We start from the raw sequence: 12,296 nt of genomic DNA, 5'->3' as shown, positions 1-12,296 counted from the left end.
CCCTTAATTTTACCTTGAATTTTTTAGGGGAATTATCATTTCACTGGAAATTTCATAAAATAATTTCAAATTGATAGAAAGGTTTATGAATTTATCTTTTAATGTTGTAAATTTTTCCACTAATATGCATGTAAGAAATGGTTTGGGAAAAAATAATTTTTTTTCAAATTTTGATCTAATTTTTAGGTGAGACCCATGCGTCAAAGTTGGCGGATCCATGTAGCAACGCGTTCTTTGCTGTGTAATGATTCGCGTCGTATATTTGGTTACTCAAAATTATTATCGGGTAAATAGAAAATTAATATCAAAGTGAGCTCTATGAAAATTGTGTGTTTGGTGAAATTTCTATGAAGGTTGAAGTTAAGGTTTGTCCCATATTGCTTTGATGGGCAAACTTTGTATGGGTTTATAAGGGGTACCCAAGTTTTGTGGAAGGGTGAGATTATAGGTAAAGTGGGCTAGGCCCATTGAGCCCAAAACAAACAAGCGCGCCGACGTCCGAGCGGGTTAGGCTTTGGCGCTGGTGCGTAGTGTGAGGTTGGGTTGGGCTTGTCCGACCCAATACTAATTCTTTTTTGGCCAAAAACATTTGGATTTTTTTTTAATATTTGGAAAATAAATTCTGACCATTTGAATTCAAATTTCTGTTGGAAAAATTTAAATTTTGACTTGCACCTCTTCAAATCTTTTTGTACAGATTCCATACATGTTCCGAACATGTTCATATCTGTTTAGTTCAAACCCATATATGTTCAATTCAAACCATACAGGTTTGTATTTGTTTAATTCAAAACAAGTCTTGTACATGCGCAATCATGTCCGAACAGGTTTTCTACCTGTTTTGAAAAGCCACTATTTCATTTATAAATAGGCACCCCTTTATTTGAATTTTGCACTCAATCTCTACCTGCTGCTTTCAATCTCTGCATTTTGTTGTATTATTTTTCCTATGGAAAATAGTGTAAACACAAAGTGTGTTCGTTATGCGCAAACTCTTGTATAGAAAACATTCAACAATCACAGAAAGCCTAATATTTGAAGAAATAATGAAAAATAAATCTATAAAACTTCTAAAACACCATACAATTGTTCAAACCTTTACATAATTAAAAATCAAAAAGAAAAACCTAATTACATGGCTAGGGTTTCATCAAAACCCTAGAAAAGATGACTAGCCACTCATGTAGGAGTGGGAAGAGGAAGAAGATGAGGAAGAAGACCCCATGGAAGTGTCCTTCAAGCTTTTGGGAGAAAATCACCTCTTGAAACCCTAGCCTCTCTTTCCTTGCCAAAAACAATTTCCGAATCCTAATCCAGCCTCTTTCTTTCTTATTTATACTTTTGCTGTCTTTCAAACAGGTTGAAAATATCGGGCCTGTTTTTCCAAAAAAAGTCAACGCACGTGCGGACAAAGTCAATTTTTCCTCCAAATTCTTTCTTTTTGTCCATTTTTATGCTCCGACTATGTACAACCTGATTGGCATTAAACACACATAAAGTATACAGTTTGACAAGCAAGTAAAGTTAAGAGATCCTAATTAACGGCCTCAATGTTGTACAATTCGGCCTTAATCAGTAGTGCTGCTACTGTTCGTTACTGATCATTTTATCTTGGGAGATAGACATTTGCAATCTGAAAACACCGTGGAGTAGACGAATCTGTCTTAAGGATAGTGTTAAACACTGGCCTTGATTAAAATTTTGTTCAAGAAAATAATAAGGTAAGTAATTAATTTACTTTTTTGCTTTATTAATTTTTCCTTTTTCAGATTCAAATTTTGTTTTTGTAACAAAATAAGAATCTATTGTTTTATTTTATTCTTTATATACTATTTTGATTTTTGTAATTAAATAGTCTCGCTCCTTTCTTTAATTTTTCTTTGAATACATTGAAAATTGTCCAACAATCTTAAGACAGACTTTTATTTTTTGATAAGTCTTCAGTGTATTAAGAAAATATTTTTTTTGTTTGTATAACAAGAAAATTATTGTGTTTTATTTTTCTGGTTTTAGTAACTAGAAAAATAAAATTATTTTGTGTTATAACTTATTTTTTGGTTATAGTAACTAGAAAATTAATTTGTATTTTGGTTTTGATGTTTGTAATAAGTTATTATGGCTTCTGCAAGTAGTACTCCAAATCCGATTGTTACAACGACTCCGGTTCTTATCCAAAACCATGTTCAAGTTCCAATAAATCATGGAGAAAGAATCGGAAAAATTTAATGGCACTGAGTTTAAGAGATGGCAACAGAAAATATTGTTCTATCTTACAACTCTTAATCTTTCCCGGTTTCTCTGTGAAGAAGCTCTAGTGCTTAAAAAAGATGAAAGTGATCGGTAAGTTGTTGCCGCTATAGACGCCTAGAAACATTCTGATTTTCTGTGCAAAAACTACATCCTCAATAGCCTAGACAATATGCTGTATGATGTTTACAGGCCTTTAAAAATAACAAAAGAATTGTAGGATTCTTTGGAGAAAAAATACAAAATAAAGGATGCCAGCACAAAGAAATTTGTTGTCGGTAAATTTCTAAACTTTGTTATGGTAGACTCCCAAATGGTAATTTCTCAAGTTCAAAGTTTTCAATTAAATTTGCATGATATTTGATGGGCATGGCCCAGAGGGGGGCTACCTTGGGTTACCCAAACAGCCATTTTCCTAAGCCCAACAAGATAGGCCTAACACTAAGCCAATGCATACCTCATTCATAATATTTTGGCCCTGGCACCAGCCAACCACCCGTCAGAAAGAGAGCTGGCTACGTGACAGGCAAAGATTTTGGGAGTTATTGAGCCTACGCGCCAAGCATTAAATGAGTCTGTCAAAGCATTAAATACTACAAGACCTCTTGCTTTGATGCATGGGTAAACCACCATAGCCGACGGTAAGCAGATAGCAGGCTTTCGACTTATGGGATAGCTTAGAATGGACAAGGAAATGATGAGCATAGGATATAAGGAAGCCTTCGAGACACATTAAAGGTTAAGTTTTTCTTGACCCCTCATTCTAACTTCTCTCTCGCTCTAAACTCCATCAGCCCTAACCTAACTTGATCGTCAGAACGTCCGTCGAGGGACTATCCCCCATTTTGGACCTTTTTACAGGTACTCTTTGTGGATATCAAGGCCAACAGACCCATCGGAAGCATGGACCAATCCGCCCCATCCTCTATTGAAGTTATTGCACTATTAGCTGGCACCATCTATGGGAATCCATCTCTGGTCAACAGTTGTGTTAATTGTTGCCGGAGAAAACCCCATTAACATCCATTTCCTAAGTCAGAGTGACTGGTCACAACCAGGTCTATGGCTTCACAACACAATACTGGTAACCTTGAAGCCGAGTCTTCCAACCCAAATAACCTAAATAACCCACCTCCATATTTCGCAAAACTCACTAACAGCATCAACCGCTTGACCAAGCAAAACCAGGCTTTGATCAATGCCTTGCTCCAGCAGGATCTCCTTATCCCTCCTCTACTACCATAAGATATCCTCCAAACTGAGAACAAACTCCCAGCCACCCATTCCAACCACATGGTTCTCGAGGACCTCTTCCTCCACATTTCATCCCACAAGCTCACCTGTCAAATTTGGAGGGTTTAGGGCCCCTACCTCAGGACTGCACCCCCCACATCAAGGCTCGTATCTACCACACCACGCTCCTATCTACCACACCACGCTCCTATCCCTGAAGGTGAGGCTAACAGTGTTCAACACCCACTTCTTTCTATAGGAGATAACGTTTCTATTTGGGACGCTGAACTACGAGCCATGAAGCTCCAACTTTAGGGGATCATGCAGAACATACAGAACAAACCTTCCACAATAGCCAACTCCACATTTGTTACGCCCATCAGGGATAACCCCTACCCTCCAAGTTCAAGATGCCGTCAATCGACACCTTCGACAACATAACTGATTTGGTCAACCATCTGGAAGCTTATAGGACCCTCATAATCCTCCATGTTTTTCCTGATGAAATCATGTATCGTGCTTTTCCCGTGACATTCAAGGGGTCAGCGCGATTATGGTTCAGTCAACTACCACCGGACTCCGTCACCACTTTTCAACAGCTAAGTGATTCTTTCCTGAGTCATTTCATCGGCGCTCAGCGTCAACGACATCTGGTGACTTAGCTATTGAATATTCGCCAAATCGACGGGGAATAGCTGCGTAGCTTTGTCACCTATTTTAATTCGAAAGCCCTCCAGATTGAGGAGAATGGTGATAAGGTCATCTTAACAGCCTTCATGGCCAATCTACGCCCATCGAATTTCCTCTTCTCTCTCTTCAAAAACCCCCCAGCGACCATGGCCACCCTCCTTACCAAAACCCAGAAATATATGAATGCCGAGGACTTTTTGGCAGGCCGCCAACACCTAAACCCTCAAAACCCAAAGATAAGAGAAATGAGTCGGAACCTAGATGTCATGACCCAAACTCGCTCCTATAGGTTTAGTGTTATGACCGGTTAGTAATTCGAGATTACCAAAGGCCTATTATCAGTAATACAATAATCGGGGCTGGAGGAAGCTTGTAAATAATAAAATATAACATCCAATGAGCTGTAAGGACTAATATGTAACAAAACAACTTTAATATATGTATATACACATCAGTCCAACCATCAAGCTTATGTACAAAAATACAACATAATTAGGGATTAAATCCCATTAACAAAACCAGTCTTAACTTCATATATGAAAACATTTAGAACTAGTCTCAGTAATGTTCAAAACAAAAGGGTGAACTCTAAACCACCCATGAAACCTTGAAGCTTGTCTCAGTAGGAACCTCAAAGTGAGACACAGAAGTTGGCTTGACAAAACAGAGTTTAGGTTGACGCCACTAAGTTTGCTCTTGCACTTGATCACGTACATATAAATATAAAATAATGAGTTAGAGCCCAACGAATAACAACTGTGTAAAGGGGTTATGAATGATGTCCTTACAGCATTTGAAATAATCAATTATCAATAGAACATTTTTAATCTATATCTTTTTGTCAATCAATCGTTCAATCGTTCAATTCAATCAACCATAATTGTATAGGTCACACGTGGTACATTCAATAGCAACAATACAATAGGTCTTAAAGACCGAACAATCAATTGATGACCATCAAACAATACAATAGTTCAAAGAATTGGAACTGACAGAGATCTCTATAACAATAACGATAACAATATCAATAACAATAGCAATATGCTATGGATGCCACAAATACAGTTCAAAATAGAATCATCATTCAATCGATAAAAAGTATCATTTCATAAAACAATAAGATTTATCAATCAGAAAATAAATACGATTGAATATATATTTACAACAATGTTACTCACAGTTGGCTCCTTGAAACACATGATCACAGTGTGGCATCTAACCTACACAAACACATTCAAGCACAATATCTCAAAATATGTTCAATTCATTCAGTCGGTTCTTAAACCTATTCAGTTCATGCAAAAACCTATTCAGTTCAATTTGTTCGTTCGGTTATTTCTATTCGTTCTTTAATTTCCAAATCTTAATGCAAAAACCTCCTTAATTTGTCAAGATTAAAGCTATAACTTCATGAATATAATGATTCAAAACTTTTCTTCCTTTTTCTTACAAAATATGAAATTAAAGCTATAAGGCTCTTAGAAAAATATCTACATATATGAAATTCAAATTAAAATCAAACTAATTCTTAATTGTCTAATTCAAATTATAATTTATTTCTTAATTTGTCCAATTTTAGATTTAATTTATTTTCTTGATATCAAACCCAATTTCAAATTCATAAATTCAAAACTCATGCAAAATTTCATCAAAACATGAAAATAATTATGAGCCATGATCAATCTTCAATAAATCTTTGTTGCATGTAATTTATGGAGCTTAATTTAACAATAACTTCTCAAATTAAACCCAAAATAATTAATTTCTAATTAAACATCATAAACTTGATCTTAGCTTCAATTCTTCATTTTCTTGTCAATTTCCTAGGAACATTGAATATATGTAATTCAAGTAAAACAAACTAATTTAAAATATTCCAAAATTTGTTTAATTTAAATAAAACTCCTAAATTACATTACATGCATGGATTAATAATCAAAATCAAACCCATATTTCATGAACTCATGGTTTCCAAACTTTTCTTCAAAATCTGTATAATGTTCAAATCCTTTCAAAACTCATGGTGCATGCAAATACACATCTCATATATATATATATATATATATCAAGGCTCACAAACCTAAGTGTTGGAAAATTGGCTTTTTATAGGCTTATTTTGAGCCAACTTTGAGCTCAAAATAGAGAGGGTCCCTGTGACGACCCCACTGCGCATAATGATTAGCACTTAATTAATTAAGGAGATTTGAATTTTAATTGCCCATTGTTTTAATTTAATTTGGGGTCATAAGAATTATTTAGTTTGATTCGTATATGATTCTATTGAGGATTTATTTTAGAATTAGAAATTGAAAGCCAACATGGCTCAAGAGTGTATAATTGGTGAATTGAATTAGTTCAATTTCGAGTATCGGACCGTACGGAAGCTTAATTAAATATTCAATTCAGATCTATAAAATTGATATTTTATTAATTGGGTCCGAATTGGAGTTGATTAAGTCATGAGGATTGAGAATTGTGGTTATTATGAATTAAATTTATTCATGGGGTGTTCAATTTGAATACGTAATTTATTGACGGAAATTTTGAGTCTGATTAGAAATTGAAAGCCTAAATGATTTGAGAAATCAAAATTGATAATGATAATAGATTTAATTTAATATTTGAAGCCTTTTTGGAGTTTGATTAAAAATCAAATTCAGAATCGTAAAGATTATATATAATTAATTGGGCCTTAATGAAAGTCAAATTAGACTAATTAAATTATATGGGATTCGTGATTAGGTATGATTAATTTAATTGTATGTCAATCAAGATTCATTAAGATTAAGTGTTACTTAATTAAATTAATCTTAATCATAAATTAAATAGTATAATGGTTTAAAAATCTGAGAGTGCATGTGGATGTGGGTGTATTGAAAAAAATGTGTGTGTGCAGAGAAATCTGTGTGTGTGTGTGTGTATGTGAGAGTGTTGTGTTAGGAGCCTTAGATAATGTGCGCGTGTGCATGTGATATTGTTGGACAATCTTCACTATATTTAAAAGATTTAATTCTATTGTGTACACAACAACAATTAGAATTTAAAGAAATAAAGAAAAGGAGAGAATTTGTTTGATTACAAAAATTAAACTCGAAATAAAAATAAATAAATAAAAACAGATTTTATTTTGTTACAAAAACAAAATTTAAATATGATTTTAATAAATAAAAACAACACTGAAAATAAATTAAATAACTTACTTGATTTAATTTGTTCGAACTATTTTCTGATCAAGTCCAGTGTTTGACAATGTGTCCATAAGACAGATTTGTCCTCTCCACGGTGCTTTCAGAATTTGGACGTCTATCTCCCAAGATGAAATGATCTACCACAAACAATAGCAGCACTGCAAATTGTTTGTCATACGAACACACTAAGTGTTTACACTCTTTCTTTCATAAATAAAATGCAACAAAATGAAGAATAGAATAAGCAGAGGTGAAATACGAAATTTCTGAATTAATAACATCAAATGAGGGTGGTCCTATTTATAGATGTAAAGGTGGCTCTTGGTTTTAAATTGAACAGGTATGATACCTGTTGGTTTTGAATTCAAACAGATTTGAATCTGTTAATAATTCAAACAGATAGCAAAAAACGGGAAGGGCCCTGTTTGGGTGTGCACTAATTCCAAACTAGTTTATTTCTGTTTGAAAACGGGAAGGGCCCTGTTGGATGTACAGAAAATCCAAATCAGTTTAATTTGAATTCTGGATTTTATTTTATCAAAAATAAAATTAAATTCAAATGTTTTTGGCCCAAAAAGATTAGTATTGGGCCGAACAAGCCTAACCCAACCACACACCACGCACCCGCGCCCAAGCCCAGGCCCAGCCCAGCTCGCCCGGACGGACGGACCGCGGCGGCGCGCGCGCGCGTGTGTGGTGATTTTTGGGTCCAATGGGTCTAGCCCATTTTGCCCATAACCTCTCCCTCTAAAACACTTGGGTACCCCTTGGGGCACACCCCAAGTACCAAACCCATGCCTTATAAACCCTTTCAAAACTTCCCACCAAATCAATGTGGGATAAGCCATTTTACAACCTTAAGGAATTTCCACCAAAATTCCATTTCCATGCAGCACACTTTGGCTTCAATTTTCCATTCACTCGGTAATGGTTTTGAGCAACCAAATATACCACGTGAATCACAACGCGGCATAGAACGCGTTACCACTTTGACCTGAGTAAATCGACGCTCGGGGCCCACCTAAAAAATAGACCAAACTTGAGACCATTTCCAACAATCCCCCATATGAATGGAATTTGATGACAACGGAAATGCAACAATATGCAGACTTTAACGAAAGAGTATAAGTCGAAAATATCTTGCATCAGGATAGGTATTTTTCGGCCTTGAACCTTCCTTAGTGATAACTTATCGGACTAACTAGCTAACCAATGGACGCGATGCCTTGAATTGTTCAGCCGTTTGTGTAAGCCAAGATATTAGATTTCACACAAAATATCTTCTAACACATCGTGGTTCTCACTGTTGTGTTCATTTTGGCCTTGAACGCGCCTGGTTTTCATAAGTGTTTCTAGAGAATTTAGCCTTTTCATTCTCATAGAGCCGGCCCCAGTTCAACACTCATATAGGTGATTCTTATTGTGAGTATCTCATTATACTCGTCTTGATTTTATACCTTAATCAAGATATAAGTAATCATTAAAAGCAAAGCTTATCCTTATACCCCTGCGTACAACATATGTTGCAGATATCACTCTCACCATAGAAATGGGTAGGGAATTTTTAATCCCTTGGTGATTTCTGGTGAGCCATACATAACTTAGTTGTCCCTTTGAACTTAGTTCTTGGGATCTCCAGTCATATAAGTAGGGTTACCATTCTGACGACTCTTATGTAATAGGCTTTAATCCCATCCCCTTCGATGAACTATACACTAGCTCTTTTGTCAAACCTTTTGTTAACGGATCGGCAATATTCTCTTTAGATTTTATATAATCTATTGAGATTATTCCGTTTGACAACAATTGCCTTACGGTATTATGTCGACGACGAATATGTCGTGACTTACCGTTATATATATGATTCTGTGCCCTGCCTATTGCAAATTGACTATCACAATGAATGCAAATAGCTGGCACATGTTTTGGCCACATTGGAATGTCTTCTAAGAAGTGACGAAGCCATTCTGCTTCTTCACCTGCTTTGTCTAAAGCAATGAACTCCGATTCCATTGTGGATCGTGCGATGCAAGTTTGTTTCGTGGACTTCCAAGAAACAGCAGCGCCTCCTAGAGTAAAGACATATCCACTAGTGGATTTTGAATCTTTAGTATCTGATATCCAATTGGCATCACAATAACCTTCGAGTACTGCTGGATATCGAGTAAAGTTCAAACCATGATCACGAATAAATCTTAGATATCTAAGAACCCGAATGATCGCTTTCCAATGGTCTTCTCCAGGGTTACTAGTGTACCTACTCAATTTACTAATAGCATAAGTTATATCAGGACGAGTACAATTCATTAGGTACATTAGGCTTCCAATGATTTGGGAGTATTTTAACTGAGACACTGCATCACCTTTATTTTTTGATAAATAAAGACTGATGTCTACAGGTGTTCTAGCTAAATTCAAATTATCCTTGATAAATTTACCAAGAATTTTCTCAATATAATGCGATTGAGATAATGCATATCCGTCAGATGTTTTAGTAATTTTCATTCCTAATATAACATCTGCGACCCCTATATCTTTCATATCAAATCTTTTGTTAGGCATTTGCTTAGTTGATTTGATCATGTCTTGACTGCTTCCAATGATAAGCATGTCATCCACATAAAGACAAACTATGACATATCCTTGGTCAGAGTTTTTAACATAGATGCATTTGTCACATTCGTTTATCTTAAACCCATTAGTAAGCATTGCATGATCAAATTTTTCATGCCATTGCTTAGGTACTTGTTTTAATCCATAAAGGGATTTTACAAGTCGACAAACTTTCTTTTCTTGTCCTGATACTACAAACCCTTCGGGTTGCTCCATATAGATCTCTTCATTTAGATCACCGTTTAAGAAAGCTGTCTTAACATCCATTTGATGTATTTCTAAATTAAACAACGCTGCTATAGAAATAAGCATGCGAATGGATGTTATTCTTGTCACAGGGGAATATGTGTCAAAATAGTCCAGACCTTCCTTTTGTCTGTAACCTTTAACAACAAGTCTTGCTTTATACTTGTCAATTGAACCATCTGCTTTCATTTTTCTCTTGAATATCCATTTATATCCAAGAGGTTTAGAACCTGGTGAAAGATCCACCAATTCCCAAGTATGATTTTACATAATGGATTCAATTTCATTATTAACATCCTCTTTCCACAAAGGTGCTTCAGGACCTGTTATTGCTGCCTTAAAGCTTTGAGGTTCATTTTCTAACAAGTATGTCAGAAAATCTGGACCAAAGGATTTTGATGTTCTCGCTCTCTTACTTCGTCTCGGTTCATCATTAGTTAAATCCTGTTGGTCGAGACTATTACTAGTCTCTTGTGTTTGATTGTCATTAGTCTCTTGACTTTGTGTACAATCATAAGTTCTTTTCTGTGAACTTAATTCCTGCCCTTTCTTGTAATAAAAGACATGTTCAAAAAACACAACATTCCTTGACTCTATAATAGTGTTCACATTTATATCAGGTATTTCTGATTTATAAGTCAGAAACCGATATGCACTACTATTCTGAGCATAACCAATAAACACACAGTCTACTATTTTTGGTCCAATCTTAGTCTTTTTAGGAATAGGAACTTCAGCTTTTGCCAAACACCCCCACACTTTTAAGTATTTGTAGGAAGGTGGTCGACCTTTCTACAATTCATAAGGAATGCTGTTGATTTTCTTGTGGGGTATTCTATCAAGAACATAATTAGCAGACAATATTGCTTCCCCCCACAAGTTCTGTGGTAAACCTGAACTTAGTAACATGGCATTCATCATTTCTTTGAGAGTTCTATTCTTCCTTTCAGCAATTCCATTTTGCTGTGGAGAATAAGGGGCTGTAGTTTGGTGAATAATGCCATGTTGTGCATAAAATTCATTTAATGGTGCATCATATTCACCACCCCTATCACTTCTAACCATTTTAATGGTTTTACCAAGTTGATTTTCAACTTCTGTTTTGTAGAGTTTAAACATTTCTAAAGCTTCATCTTTACTTCTAAGTAAATAAACATAACAATATCTAGTGCAATCATCGATAAATGTTATAAAATACTTTTTGCCTCCTCTAGTTTGAATAAATTTTAAATCACATACATCAGTATGAATTAATTCTAGAGGTTCGGTTTTTCTTTCAACCGATTTAAATAGAGCCTTAGTTAGTTTCGCTTCTACACAAATTTCACATTTATGATTAGGATTAATTTCAAACTTTGGTATATGATCTAAACCAATTAATCTACGCAAAGCATCAAAATTCACATGTCCTAATCTACCATGCCATAAATTTGACTCAAGAATATAAACAAAAGATGTGTTATTCTTATTCATAGCAATTTTTGGTACAACTGTCATTGCATTCAACTTAAAAAGACCATCACTCATGTATCCCTTACCAACATACATACCACTCTTTGTTAATACAAATTTATTAGACTCAAAGACAAGCCTAAAACCATTTTTACTTAACAAAGAACCAGAAACTAAATTCTTCCGGATGTCAGGTACATGCAGTACGTTTATAGCGATCCCGGATTTACCCTTGTTGTACAGTGATCCGGACATGTGTCCGTGGATGTTGGTAGTTGATTATTATTTTGTTTACATCCTTTTTACTTCGTATTTGAGTTGTAGGATGTGTTGGGCAGGTTTGTTACTGGATGGTTGAGTTTAGAAACCAAGACTAGCTGCCCAGATTTTGACCTTTCCGCTCGAGCGGGGGTTCCGGCGCTCGAGCGGGAATTGCACCCATCCAGTATTTCCTGTGCAGGGTTGGACGCTCGAGCGTGGAGTTGGCTGCTCGAGCGGGGTTGTGTGAGTGCCGCTCGAGCGGGGAGTTGGAAGCTCGAGCGGAGACCTGGTTCTGTAAAAGTTCTGGGAGTGTGTATCCGCCGCTCGAGCGGGATTGTTGACGCTCGAGCGGGAGTCTGTGAGTGA

The sequence above is a fragment of the Camellia sinensis genome, chromosome 5 (genome assembly GCF_055761805.1).
Source record: "Camellia sinensis isolate YWXY chromosome 5, ASM5576180v1, whole genome shotgun sequence".
In the NCBI taxonomy this organism is placed as follows: domain Eukaryota; kingdom Viridiplantae; phylum Streptophyta; class Magnoliopsida; order Ericales; family Theaceae; genus Camellia; species Camellia sinensis.
The sequence above is the reverse complement of the archived record's forward strand: the minus strand, read 5'-3'. Positions refer to the sequence as shown.